General features: G+C 40.5%; 1 protein-coding gene across 1 annotated transcript in view; it reads right to left on the bottom strand.

Moving 5' to 3' along the window:
• Positions 1-8,632, bottom strand: part of LOC112567669 (dopamine D2-like receptor) — a 246,808-nt gene extending 238,176 nt beyond the window's left edge. Inside the window, exon 1 of the mRNA XM_025244393.1 lies at positions 8,413-8,632. The gene's annotated coding sequence lies outside the window, so the exon portion shown is untranslated. The remainder of the gene's footprint in view (positions 1-8,412) is intronic.
• Between the last annotated feature and the right edge of the window lie 5,021 nt (positions 8,633-13,653).

A 13,653-nucleotide genomic window follows, 5' to 3' on the forward strand; every position in this document is an offset into this window, starting at 1 on the left:
ATAGAAGCAGCGGCTGACAAGACTCGTTACTTGCATCTGTCTTGAGCAGTGCTGAGCAGGTGATACATGAAACGGTCAGTCTACTTTTCAACCTTTCCTAACCTGTTCTTCCTCTGTCCACCTGTAGGACGAATTTACTGTCGCACTGGGTCATATGGAAAATCACACCAGCTTGATACCCTTCATAGTTACAAGAAGGAAGGCTTGGTGTCCTACGAGGGTATATTTGCTTTTATGTACGAGATTTGGAGCAACCTTTTGGTCTGGAAGGCCTACATTCTTGTCTCGGTATCGGTGAGCAGAGTCCTCGTCTCGCACTCGTGATGCAGGATGACAACTACAAGGAACTTGAACAGTCTGTTCGTGGTAAGAACTTCGCCAAATCCTGTCCATCCTGGTCATTGCTGCTGTCGCTGTTGCGATCCTGAGGTACACGTCTGCTGTGCAGCTGCCTGCTTTTGAAAGGGTTATTCCTAAAGTACTTCACGTTAGTCACCTTCTCGAGAATTATTCCGTTCATCTAGGTTTACCCGTTGCTGTTGTTAACCATGACTTTAGTTCTTCTGGTCACCATTCCATAATTATGCATTCGCACTGACAGACGTACAACCACACACTATGCTCGCACGTGTTTTTTAAATACCAAGACCTATCGGTGGGCTTCCTACGTTTACGCTCACCCCAGAAAATAAAATTATTTAAGCAAACTGTGGTAGTAATAATTTATGAAAAAGGCAGCTAGTAACACACACAAGACTCATTTGGGTCTCTTAGCTCTGTTTTCACCCACAGCAACTCTTATGCCTCTAACGTGAAAGTTTCAATGTGAAAACAGAAAAAATTCTAAGAGGTAGTTTACAAATCCAATTTCACCTGAGCTTTCTTCGGCTAGCTGCACAGTTACCCAAGGAAAGCGGATAGCTGAGTCTGAACTGAGAGCGAGCTGGTTAAATGCCCTGCTAGTGCAGCACACATCCCCAAGCCGCTCCAGCTGGAGGAGTGGGTACCGGACTCCACAGAGGGTTGGGGAAGGTAAAGCAGCGAGAATGAGGAGATGGCACTGTTCTCATATAAAGCTGGCCCCGAGAAAAGTGAGTTCTCGAACAGCTCACCCCAACCCCACCCCCAACTACCTGAAAAGGTTAGAGGATGACCTTTACCTTTATCTTACAGATACCCAGTCAAGTAACTATTCAGTTGTTTGCAGAGGTCAAACACATCTATAGGAAGACCAGTTTGTAGTTATGTAGACAGCTGCTGCTTCAATCGCCAAATACATGAAGATCTAGGTCCGCCTTCAGCGTATTTCCAAAACTGCCCAAGACTTACTTTTTGCCGAATCACAGATGCAGGTCAGTAATTAATTAGTGTTGAAATAAGGACTACTCTCCACGTAATTGCGATTGTAAAATTTGACAGTTACTTTCCCTTACCTCCTCCGCACGCGCGCACAAACAGAGAGACAGAGGGGGGGGGATACATTTACATACTATCCACGAGTAGTATTGACTTAGAAGAACTTCACAATATACATATATGGCTGAGAGACACAGGTGAAAACGCAAATTTACAAGCAGAATGCTATGGGAAGACAACCACTCAGAATACTCTTGCCTACTCTGGGGAAGCTACTCACTAAGAGTGCTTCTGCCAGCTCCCGACAGTTCTCAAACATCCACTAAAGAAAACTGAGACAATCCGAGTATCCCCCACTTAATTTCCTGTAAAAAAAACTTGTTTAACCGTGTCAATAACAAGCACATGAAAAATTATTACTTGTACAGGGACAATCCCTGCATACAATTTATTACAAAGTTACATGCACAAATCACTTACAATTACTATAAATCATAAAATAAAGTTTTTAACATTCCTAAAATAGTTAAAGGTTACATTCTCTAGGCAAAGGAAGGTCTGATATTTCCTTCACACACATAGTGCCAAAGTATTATGTCTACTTGAGAATGCTCGCGCCGTGAGCTCGTGAGCATTCTAGCCCCTCAAATAGATTGCATGTAGACATGTTACTAAGTTATATCTCAAGCAGTGCACATTACTATATATTCACACATGTCTAAGGGTGGTCTCTGACAGTTGCTTTGTCCCAAAACTTGGCCATCTGACCGTAGTCAGTCCCACACCATCCCACCTGTATCAATCTCTAGCTCGTGGGTGCGTTCTTTCATCTTGCCACACTAGTGTAATGTCCGAACATTTCGCGTACCAATAGAAGTTTCTTTTCCTAGTTTTATTGGTGGGTAAGCTCACTTTTTGCTGTCTCCACCCTGGAGTTTGCCGATTGAACATGCGGTTGTTGTTGATCCGGGGCTTGAGTGATTCGGCACGATGTTTTGCCTGAGTCGATTATCTTTTCTCTGGGTTTATGCATATTCTCTCCAGCCGATACCGATGTGTCCCATTGGTCGTGAAAACGTAGGCCTTGAACTCTGGCTTGTGCTTTCATCGCGGAAAGCTTTTAGTCGGTGATCCCGTGTTAGCATCAAGATTTGCTGTAAGGGTTTACTCCGTTATCAATTATCTTTCCCAAGATTACCCATAAGGCAGTGGAACCAGTTGCCCTCGGCTATGGATGGGGGTTACGGTGAGAAAGGATGAAGTCTGTGCCGCGTTGTTTCATGACACAACAGCTGTAAACACCAACAAAATCTGCCGAAAAGTTGGTTGTTATTATTATTTTTTTTTTTTTTACTAGGTCAGTGTACTGGATGCGAGAACAGATGGGAAGCCAGTGTAGAAAACAAAGGAGAGGTGGCATGGTCCCGTTTCCTGGCTCTAAGCACCAGACGTGCAGCAGACTTCTGTACTTTTTAAAGTTTGTTAAGAAGGTATGCAGAAGAGACACCAAAGCAAGGAGTTGCAGTAACATTGGAAGTAGAAACTCGACTTAAATTGGATTAACAATAACGAGACCTTTTATTGCTGGAGAAGATATTTTTTTGGCTGACCGGTCTCAAAAACTATGCTTAAAAGCTATGCGGCGTACTTTACTCACCCCTTCACCAGCTGGAGCTAACAAAACTATGCTTGCACCTGTAATGACCTGTATGTCTTAATGATCATGTGACTTGCGAGTTGTCATTCGCCGCGCTAGCTAAAGCCGACATTCTGGCAAGCATGGTGTCAGTGACACACAGCTCTACACTTGTAGCAATGAAATGTTTAGGTGTGAAGCTAAGTATGGCTGATGGCAAACGACACGCCTGCGCTCGCTGGGCCAACATTTTACCAGGAGAGTACAGCTGCTTAGCTAATCTGTCAGTCACTGCGGTCACGTGACTTGCGAGCTGTCACTGGCCATGCTGACTAGGAGCCGACACTCTACCATGATGCCAGCTGTTTAACGGACCTTGCAGGTGTATCGGTTATAATATATGAAGCAAAAATTCCAAAATAATACTTTTATTACATTTTTACTAGTTCTCCTACCCTTCCACACACACAAAGAAGGCGGGGAAACAGTTTTAAGAAGAGTTTTAAGTACATAAAATATAGTATACAAACACAAGTGCGCTAGTTGTTGTTTTAACCAGTTATTTATTAAAATAAAATATTGTGCTTATGGTTGTTCTGATTAGTAACATACTTTCGGGTGTATCACTGTATATCTACGATTTAAATTTTAAAAAACGGCTTTAGTTTGAGCGCTCCACCCTACCTGTCCAGTTGTGCTCGCTCGGGAAGAAAGGTGTTGAGTATAGCGACCGAAGCAAAGTCAAAGGTGGAAGACCTAATCACAGGGGCAGACCAGCTCGGACTCTTTCACGCATTAAACAAGCTAACACGCTCTTCGCTTTTATTGCTTTTCTTTGTTTCTGATACCTACTATTTAAAATTAGTACTTATTTGTAGTAATGAGCAAAAGCAGGAAACTGAAAGTTACTTTGTCAGACTCAGAACTTCTCTTTTGATAGTTTCGAATCGTTCTTTGTCTATGTCATTGAAGGAGAAAAGGTGTTGCTCGTAGAAGACTCTTACAGTGAACGAATGCTATTAAAACCACACACATTATTACCTCGACCCCTTTTTGCTGTCTTCACAAAACTTCTAAATGCTGATTGGTTGTTGCCACCTAGCTAATGAACTGATGAAACATTTTAAAATGGATTCAATATATGTTCAGGGCTTCTGCTAAGGCTAAATTCTTTGGGGTCCCAGGGACCCCTTCTTCAGATTTCTAAGGGGTCCCAGGCTAACTCTAAGGGGTCCCTTTATAAAGTTGAAAAAAACCTCAACAAATCAACATACATGTACTTTGTTCAACTGCCTTTCAGGCACACAATGCACTGTAATGTTTAGTCAGAAACGGCGAGATTTCTGTGCCATGAAGAGTGTGCAAGCATCTGTGTTGAGCTTATGAGCTTACTGTACTTGGGGTGCTCACTTTCTTTCCGTTTCTGAGACGAGGATTTTAACCACGCTGTCAACGACATCTTGGAACTCTTCCTAGTAAGGAAAAAAACTCAGTGCAGGGGAAGTAACTCTCACCTTGTAGCAGACGACAACAATAGATTGGGCTACGATGTCAGACCTACACTTACCCAATTTTGTATCTGTTCTTCGCCCAAATTTGAAGGGGTCCCTGGGACCCCATTGACGAAAATTGAAGGGGTCCTCCGAACTTTTGATGCGTACTGTACGCAATTTTTTGCGTAAGCAGAAGCCATGTATGATGATAATTTTTGCGCAGAGAAAGCTCCATTATGTGTTTGAACTCGAATAGCTGAAGAATACCTGATTGTAGAACAGTTGCGGGGCAGATGCAGAGCAATTTCAGAAAAATGGAGAAGTGCAGCGAATGAACTGCTAACAGGCCTAGTCGGATCTTGACCTCGCCTCTTTTACAGCAGTCTTTCCTTCCCCGGATGTTTTCAGCCATGCTATGTGACCACCCTCTTTTCCTCCTTACACACACACATGTATACACACATACAGAATCGGAAGCAGTTTATTGAATAGGCCATAGGCCCTTTTCAAGGGGGAGCATAACCATCAAAGATATATATCAACAGTAATATAATTATAGGTAAGCACAGCATACCCAGGTGCAAGTAAAGAAATGCATTGTCATTTAACCATACACCATACAGTTATATAAATATGCAAGTACAAGTTAATACTTATCAAATTGAATTTTAGTCACAAGACAACATATAACCAACTAACATTAACATATCTTTGGTCTAAGTGTCAGTTTTTCTTATTTATATTGCATTATAAGCAAAAGAGGCCAGACGTAGTGTAGTTCGCATTCTATTATATCTGACATCAAGAGTGTGAAATGAAAAAGGGAAAGGTGCTTAGAATATTTTTTAGGGATGAAAAGTTTACGAAGGTCCATATATTTAGGGCATGTAAGGAGAAAGTGCTGTTAAGATTCAACTATGTCAGGCCAAAAGGGGCAGTTCAAACATTCTGATTGAGTTAAAAAAATAACGCTGCTGATGGCATTTAAGTACAGTTATACCCATTCTAAATTTTATGAAGGTATCTCTTATGCCTCTGTGTTTCAACCAGACAAAATATAGTTGCTTAAAATAATATGAGTCTTGAATGTATTGTTTGGGAAATATCTTGAACTGCTTTGAATGGCATCATGCCACTGTTGGTGGTGACAATCTATCAGTCTCTGCTTCAGGATTTGTAGGAACAGTTTATCATCTCCAGCCCCTTTGCTTTCCCACACCATGCCAAAACCATATTTATGCAAAAATATCATAATAAAGTGCAGCCATGTTTTATTGTTTTGCTCATGAAGTAGTGTTAACATTAAAGCATAGCTTAGCACTTAAGCTTAGCATAGCCAGAAACGGACTGTATACCTGTTACCGTCTCAGAAATACCCAAACTCTTCTAAAGACTTCATACTCATTAAACCTCTACGAACCATATTTTTTACACACCCGGACATCCAACACCGAACGTTTCATTCTACTAATTTAAGTTAAATATTGTAAATGTTACCGAAGAAAAAATAGAAGAAAAACGTTAAGGATTAGAACAGAAAGAACGAAAGGGTCTGGAAATAAAGAGAGGATGACATTTCATTATCATCAGTTCATACTGCTGATATCAAGTCATTTGATAGGTGCCTTTACAAATACGAAATAATGCACTTAAGTCTCAAGTATTCCTCCCTCTACACATGACATAGAGGAATATACTTAACGAGGGCAAGAGACAGAGAAAAAAAAACAACACAGGAACAGACAGAGAGACGGAGGGGGACTAGCCTGGTCGATAGACAGATAGCGAGAGCCAAAGGTGGTAGAGACAGATATTTTGATAGCTGAATGCATTGAAGATGAGGTTTATTGTGCTACTGGACGAAAGATAATAAGAATTTTAAGTCATGAGTTGGGTCTGTTTATGTTACAATATGTTTTCTGTGTGGTCTCTCGTCATCTAACAGTAACTATAAGCCCTAAAAGTTTAAATGCCCAAGACATCCTTTGTCTAATAACCACACCTTGAAGGCAAAATTGCACACTGAAAGGGGTAACTTTTTCATGTCTGAATAAATATCGCAAGTACATTAGAGAAGGATTATTTTAAAAGAAACAATTGGAAACAATATCTTACAGCACATCAAAAACTGATTTATTTCAAAGATCATCAGAACTTTTAAATAAATGTTTGTCTTAGTGTGCAGATGACACAGATTTGCATCAAGTTATATCAATGTGGAACAATTATTCTGCACACTTGTTGAGTTATACAACTGGTAGGCAATTACTGGAGAAAAAATTCCACTGGGATATCTCATGATCAGGTTGTTTTCAGCGCTTGCGTTCTGGGTTGATGTGGAAACATGCACCATGGATGTGCACTGGTTGTCCATTTGTTGGCCTATACAGCTGTGTGCCTTTGGCATGTACTTTTGGCATGTACATCAAAATCTCATGGCATGCACAGTAGAATGTCTGTTAATATGTACAGCAGAGTAAGCCGTTGGCATGCACAGTAACATGTCCGTTCATATGTACAGCAGAGTGGGCCTTTGGTATTTACAGCATAATGGGCCGTTGGTATGTACAGCTTGGTGTGCCGTTGATATGTCCTGCATAGTTTGCCGTTGGCATGTACAGCAGTATCCCGCGCACGGACGACCTACAGGTTTGAGCGCGTCTGTGCAAAGGTTAACGAGAAGATATTAAGCGCCAGACTGCGTGGCTGCTATGTTGTTATAAATACTGAACATGGTATTCTTTCGTACAGTTGTTTACAAAGCCGAGAATGTTTTTTTACTATTATATCACATGCTGTTAGGATGTTACCAGCGCTGTTAATGCATTTTCTGTTATATTTTACGCTGTTTTATCATACTTTGAACAGTTGTCATCAATATTAACTCACAAAGAGAAAGTATTTTGAGTCATGCAAGAAATCAGTTCTTACAATTTTCTTCTAAACGGTCCCGTCGGGGATTTCTTTGTTTTTCTTCTTTACTTGGGACATTGCTGCACCTAAATTCAACAGTAGTGACGCACTTCTCGCTGTTCACTTTTCGATTCAGTGTTCTCATCTTTCACTAAAGAAACGTTAGCTGTAAAAGCTTTTTCTGCAGCATTGCAACTTTTTGTTAAAGGCAGATTATTAAGACGAAGAACAACAATTTCGGGATAATCACCTTAACTCTGCATTGCTTAATTGGTTTTCTGGCTGCTTGCTTACTTCCTAGCCTACTTGTTTGGCTGCTTGTTTAATGGGTTGATGAATGAAAGTGTTTTCACGTAGTAGTGATTTTACACTTGCGGGGGGAAAAGTAAATGAAACTCCTGGGGAACAGGAGTCACATTATGGGGTGCACTTAAAATTGAAAAATCAAAATATTAAAAGCCCATCGAATGCTAGGATTTTAAAAAGCATTTATTGCCCATCGTTGTAGAGCTCTGAGGTTCGCTAATAAATTTAAAGTTAAGACTTTGGCGTCAATAAAACTATAAAAGGGTTTGCGTTAGGGTTGGGGTTAGGGTTAATCAAAATATAACCAATACAGCAGAAACCGTGTTATAACGTTAAAACATCACATCATCTTATAAATGACACAGTGTTGTTAGTGCTAAGCGATTTCGAACACCTAATTTTCAAACAGACATAAATGTCTGAATTACCCGTAACAGATTACACTTCGGCATTATTAACCGCCACCTTCCTGTACGGATTTTGAAACATCATTTAAGAATCTACACACAAATTACTGACATATTTTATAAGTGCATCTGCTAGCATATGCGTACAAACAGAAAACCCACAAGCAGGCTATTCAAGCGTCTCTAAATACCTGTTTATAAAGTCGCACCTGGACATATGTGCATTCTGCACATGCATATATAGTATAGGCAAGCACACAGTCACAACACAGTTGGGCAACAGTCAGTAGTTAAAACTTACCTCTATGATATTTTCTCCACTTGAACTGTTCATCTGCAACTTTCTTCACTTGCTGTTGAATCAGCGGACACACATCGCAACCACAGTACACTACCGGTGCCCGTGTCACCACACTAGCGAAGCTTTTTTAGGATATCCATTGAAGAGGCGTTACCAACGAGATACCAGTTCATTTCAACCGGATATGGGGATACTCGTAGGTTGATAACGCTAGATATACATTTTGTCCATATTATCCAACTGGAGACCAGAGATCTGATGACGAAGGCGACAGCACAGCGAGATGGCAGAATCTCTTCCGCCGAACCGACACCACAGCCACTCGCACAAGGATGAATCGACCAATTTAAGCCTTCAGTCGCAATGATGTGCGGGCACCAACACATGTTGTCGTGTCAGTATGTGTGCATTTTTGTGTGCTTGTGTGCTTGTGCATTGTTTCGCTCACTACACAGGGCAGCTCAAGAAAAGATAATACAAAACTGGTAGAGCCCTAGCAACTCTAATCACTATCAATTCCTTTGTTGCTTAAGGATGTCTGCCGTTTGTGTCATGCTGTCACCATGTCGACTGCTTGTCACCCAGAATAAAAGGAGATTATTTTCGTTTAGAATGTATTTGCCCCAGGGACACGCTCGCGCTTAAAAACAAACGGCTACAGAAAAAGTAACTGGGACTCTTACACTCAAAAACGAACGTTCTGTCGTCCGCCTGCCCTTTGTTTCTTTGCTTTCCTCAGCATGGCGCAAGCTTGTGATGCTGGTAGAGATATGACCTCCGCAGTCCTCATGTTTTTAAGCCGGCAAAAGAAACTTGCAATTGCGAAGGTTTTGATGGGCTTTCTTCATATATCACAAGATGACCGCTGCGTCTTCAACCCAACTCGTTCTCAGTAGATGCTGCTTTTTTCACATCTTTCCTGTTGATCGTTTTATGCTGTGGTTTTGTGATTGATATAACGCTTCGACAATAAAGTGGGCCAAAGCAAAAGATAAAATCAATATTTTATTTTGAAAATAAACGTTTCCAAATGTTACCTTGATGACGTTCAATTGTCCAAATTGTAGTGAAAAGACAAAACAATTGCCATACCGCTTGTAGAAACAAGACGGTACGTCCAACTCCACCATGTGACGAAGTCATCGATTACAACACACTGTGTTGTTAAACGGCATATTTGCAAAGTCCACCACATTGATTCAACACATAACTAAGCTCGCCAACAGAGCACCATTTAAAGGAAAATGAAAAGCTTTCAGAACAAAACAAAAAGTATTGATTCCTCTCAAAGGCACTGGGCGCAGGAACGACAATTCATTCCCCTCATCTGCTCCTAGGCTTGCTTTTTTCTAGCCGTAGTGTCTGCCTGCCTGGCAGGAATGAGACAAGGTCGATTTCGCAGTTGTCCATCTTGGCGTGGAAAACAGTCAAATAGGTTTAGTTTATGACTTCGTCGGCGTCACATCAGAAGAAAGCAGTACACCAGTTACCCGCCCTTCACATCACTCTAGCAGGTTCGCTATAGTTCCAGAGTTGTCTAGAATATCCCTTCATCCGGAAACAGCGTGTTGTGTATTGCCACCATGCTCACCTCATGAACAGGATGCTTTGGACTCCTTCATTAAAGTGAGAAAACGAAGACAGCGACGATGAAGAGGAACAAAAGACGACAGCCGAGGAGAAGAAAGACGGTGAAGAGAAGCAAGATTGACCTGAGCATCGATTAGCGATGAGGCAGTTGCTGCATTTTAACGCTCCTTCGCTCCTGGATTCAAGTTTTATTACTAGCGGCATACATCGTTCCCTTCTGCGTGCGTCTCATCCCGCACATTGTACCCTCCCACCCGACGTCTCTTCATAAAACAGCATGGTTAAACGACTCCAAGGCCAAATGACTATTTATCCTTTCGAATCATTTTATAAACTGCACGAATTCTATTTCCCTACACAGACAAAAAGTTCACGAGACAGCTGTTGTCATGGCACACATCTATGAGTGCCAGCGTGCGTGCATTCTCTGCATCCTGGTCTTGGTCACTTGTTTAGTCCATTGTTATCATGATTGTTTAGTCCACGTAAAAGGAAAAAAATCACAAACGCATGTAATTGCACATTTGTCTTACGCAAAATATCTATTTCTTCAGGAAAGCGCGCACATGCGTACACATATAGGCTTTCATAAAGAAAGGAGTTTGCTTTTTGTAAAGGCTTGTGTGTTTTATCTGTAACAATTCCTTTTAAATGTTGTTGAAGGAACGACTGCACTAACGGCACGATATCAGACGACTTCTGTAACAGCATAATTGTCTTATCCCTAAAACTGCTGTGTTCTAGAGATCTTTAATAAAGCTTCTCATTGATATATTTCTTTTACGCAGACAAGGCAAATGACTTCTATTTTAAAGTATCTGACAGCATAATCAAGATTAGTAAAAAAAATAAAATGAATCGTGTGTTCCTGTATATGTGTATGAGTGTGCGTACGGAGCTGTGTGATGTGTGATGGCTTTAACTCTCCGCTCACCGTTTCTTTATCCTACCTGCCTGCGGAGAGTTACAAGGCCGGAGGAATTATCAACATTATCAATGACGACCGATAACGATTTCGTATCTTTTGCACTCTTTGCCGGAGAAATTCAACAGCAGAGCTCAACGCTGGTCACTCAACATAGCTCGCAAATATAGTCTTGTCCGTGCTTCAATTGTAAAAGCAATGCACGGCTGAACAAACTGCGACTGGTTGTTTAACAATTATGTGCCTGTATGAACCGTGTGCACAGGTGTGTTTTATTGAACAAGTGATAGGGAATGCACTGTTTTTTGTTTTTTTTGTCCCAAAAATGCCTGATTATTTTTTATTAAAGTTATGAATACATTCACGTATTGATTTACTAATATATTATCACATATTACTTAACGTTTCTTTTAAAAAAATTATGTAGCATGAACAAAGATAAGACATAACATGTTGATAAGTGCACTGTGTAAATTATTAGCTTTTATCTCTTCACTGTATTCAGCACGTCCCACGAGCCATCCAGCCAACCGTCTATGTGAGATTCTCCAATCCGCCAGGCGTTCTACACCTAAAAGCTAGCACTTGCTTTTTCGCAACAGTATGCAGACTGACCCTTAACTTATAATTGTAGCTGTCAATTAAAAAGCATCAATCGATTATTGGCTGCTTAACATACACAGCTTGCAAAAGAACTAGTTGAGAGATTTGTTTCTTATTTCAATATGAGTTGTTGTTGTTGCTGCTGCTGCTGCTGCTGCTGCTGCTGCTGCTGCTGCTGCTGCTGCTGCTGCTACATTTGGCTGGGATACTTTTCAGTTTTAGTGATCAGTTTCATTAACATTCAGTGACTGACCCACATTTTTCGTTTCTGAGAATGAAGATTCCGTCTGTAGATTCCGTCTTTCAAAAGTGTGTGTGTGTCGTGTGTGTCGTGCGTGTCGTGTGTGTCATGTATGCAATGTGTGTGTGTGTGTGTGTGTGTGTGTGTGCAATGTGTGTGTGTGATGTGTGTGTAATCCGTAGTGTTTAATGTTTTCTTATATTATTCCTATTATTTCAGCTTATCTGGCTAACGGACCAACAAAGTTTCGACAGGCATAATCAATCCCATTTCTCACCTCGAAACGAGATTTTTTAAAATGCTAGTTATCTCTGCGGTGCTGAGCTTCTGATCAGCCCTAATGATGTGTTGTATTGAGCTCCTGTAAGTCGGCCATAGCGATATGTGGTATACTGAGTTTCTGTAAGTGAGTTAGCCCCTGTAGCACTTTTTCGAGAATCGCAGCTCTCGGGTGGCAAGTGTTGATGCCACGCCTATACCGACACCTCTAACATGCCTTTTTGTAGAAAATGAGATGGGGCGTGCATCTGATAGTCATATAAATACCAACATGCCACAGTACTTGGGAAGCATGGATAATGAAAATAAACTAAATGCAATAGAAAACCAATCCCCGTAGTTCTCAAGCATATTCTAATATGCGGGAAAATATCACCTTGTGAAATGAGCTACTTGAATATAAAACGAATCCCATTGTTGGCCGAGGAAAAATAACTACATGAAATGCATAACTTTTTTTTTTAGGCTTTTGCCACTTCCTTGTTTGAAGCAGCACTACTGATTCTCGACCTATACGGGAGCTGTTTATTGTACAGAAGTCTGGTTTGCTGAGTAAGTGCCCCCAAGTAATGACATATTCTTCAGCTCTAAATGGAAACCGTGATACATCGCCTCTCAGTTTTTAGAACCACCATCCCAACGTTTGAATTTTTCCCCTTCCCTTGCATATGTAGTGAAATGTTCTGAAATCGATTTTTACGACATTAGCCTTCTTTTTAAATGTTGGAGATTTTTTCTACTAGCATAAAGTGCAAGAGACGACTGTAATTGCAATGCATCCTCCAAATGGAGACATCGTAATTTTCTGTAATTTAGGAAATTTCTTACTACAAAACAGTTACTTTGTGATTACTTACTGCTGGGGATGGATTAGGAACTTGCTTAATATAACTTCCATTGCTGTAGACAAAAGATAAAGACTTAATGAGATAAGAGCAGGAATATTTTAGGTTGGACAGGGTTACCGTCCTTGCAAGCAGCAAGGCAAAATAAAGTGCTTCCGATAAAAAGCTTGAAGGAGCACTTGGCTACACCTGTAGACGTTTCTGGCCGGAATATACATTTTACTACTAGATCCCGTGGCACACTCTGTTCATTGACAAGATAATCAGCAGAAGGAAGTGTAGAATCAGGGTTATGTAGAAAACGGCGCGCTTTCGTGTGTTGCATGGTGTATCTACTATTTACGTTTTTTCTATTGATTTATTCTTTTAGCTTCTGCTTCTTATATAATTTTAGTTTAGTCAATTTGATTAGTTTTCTTCCGCTTTGGAATAGTATTAAACTTAGTCCCTTTAATTCATTTTGACAGTTTGACAGAAAAGCTACATAACATAAACTCCAAAGATCAGTTAAAAGGTTATATCCTTCAGGAAATGTCAATATGATGCTTATGGCTTATGATGCGTATGGCTCTTCATAAAATCTGTGATTTGTTAGTGTCACTGATAACATTTTTTCCAGCCTCTATGAGCAATGAAATTATTTTACCTCTGTTCTGATGCTATAATCTCATAGCTGTTTAGAAATGAAGATATGTACTAGTTTTTATCAATCTAATTTATTTTCCCATCAGTTACGATTCTTCAAAAACAGAAGGAGA

This window comes from Pomacea canaliculata, linkage group LG7, assembly GCF_003073045.1.
Source record: "Pomacea canaliculata isolate SZHN2017 linkage group LG7, ASM307304v1, whole genome shotgun sequence".
NCBI classification, from domain to species: Eukaryota; Metazoa; Mollusca; class Gastropoda; order Architaenioglossa; family Ampullariidae; genus Pomacea; species Pomacea canaliculata.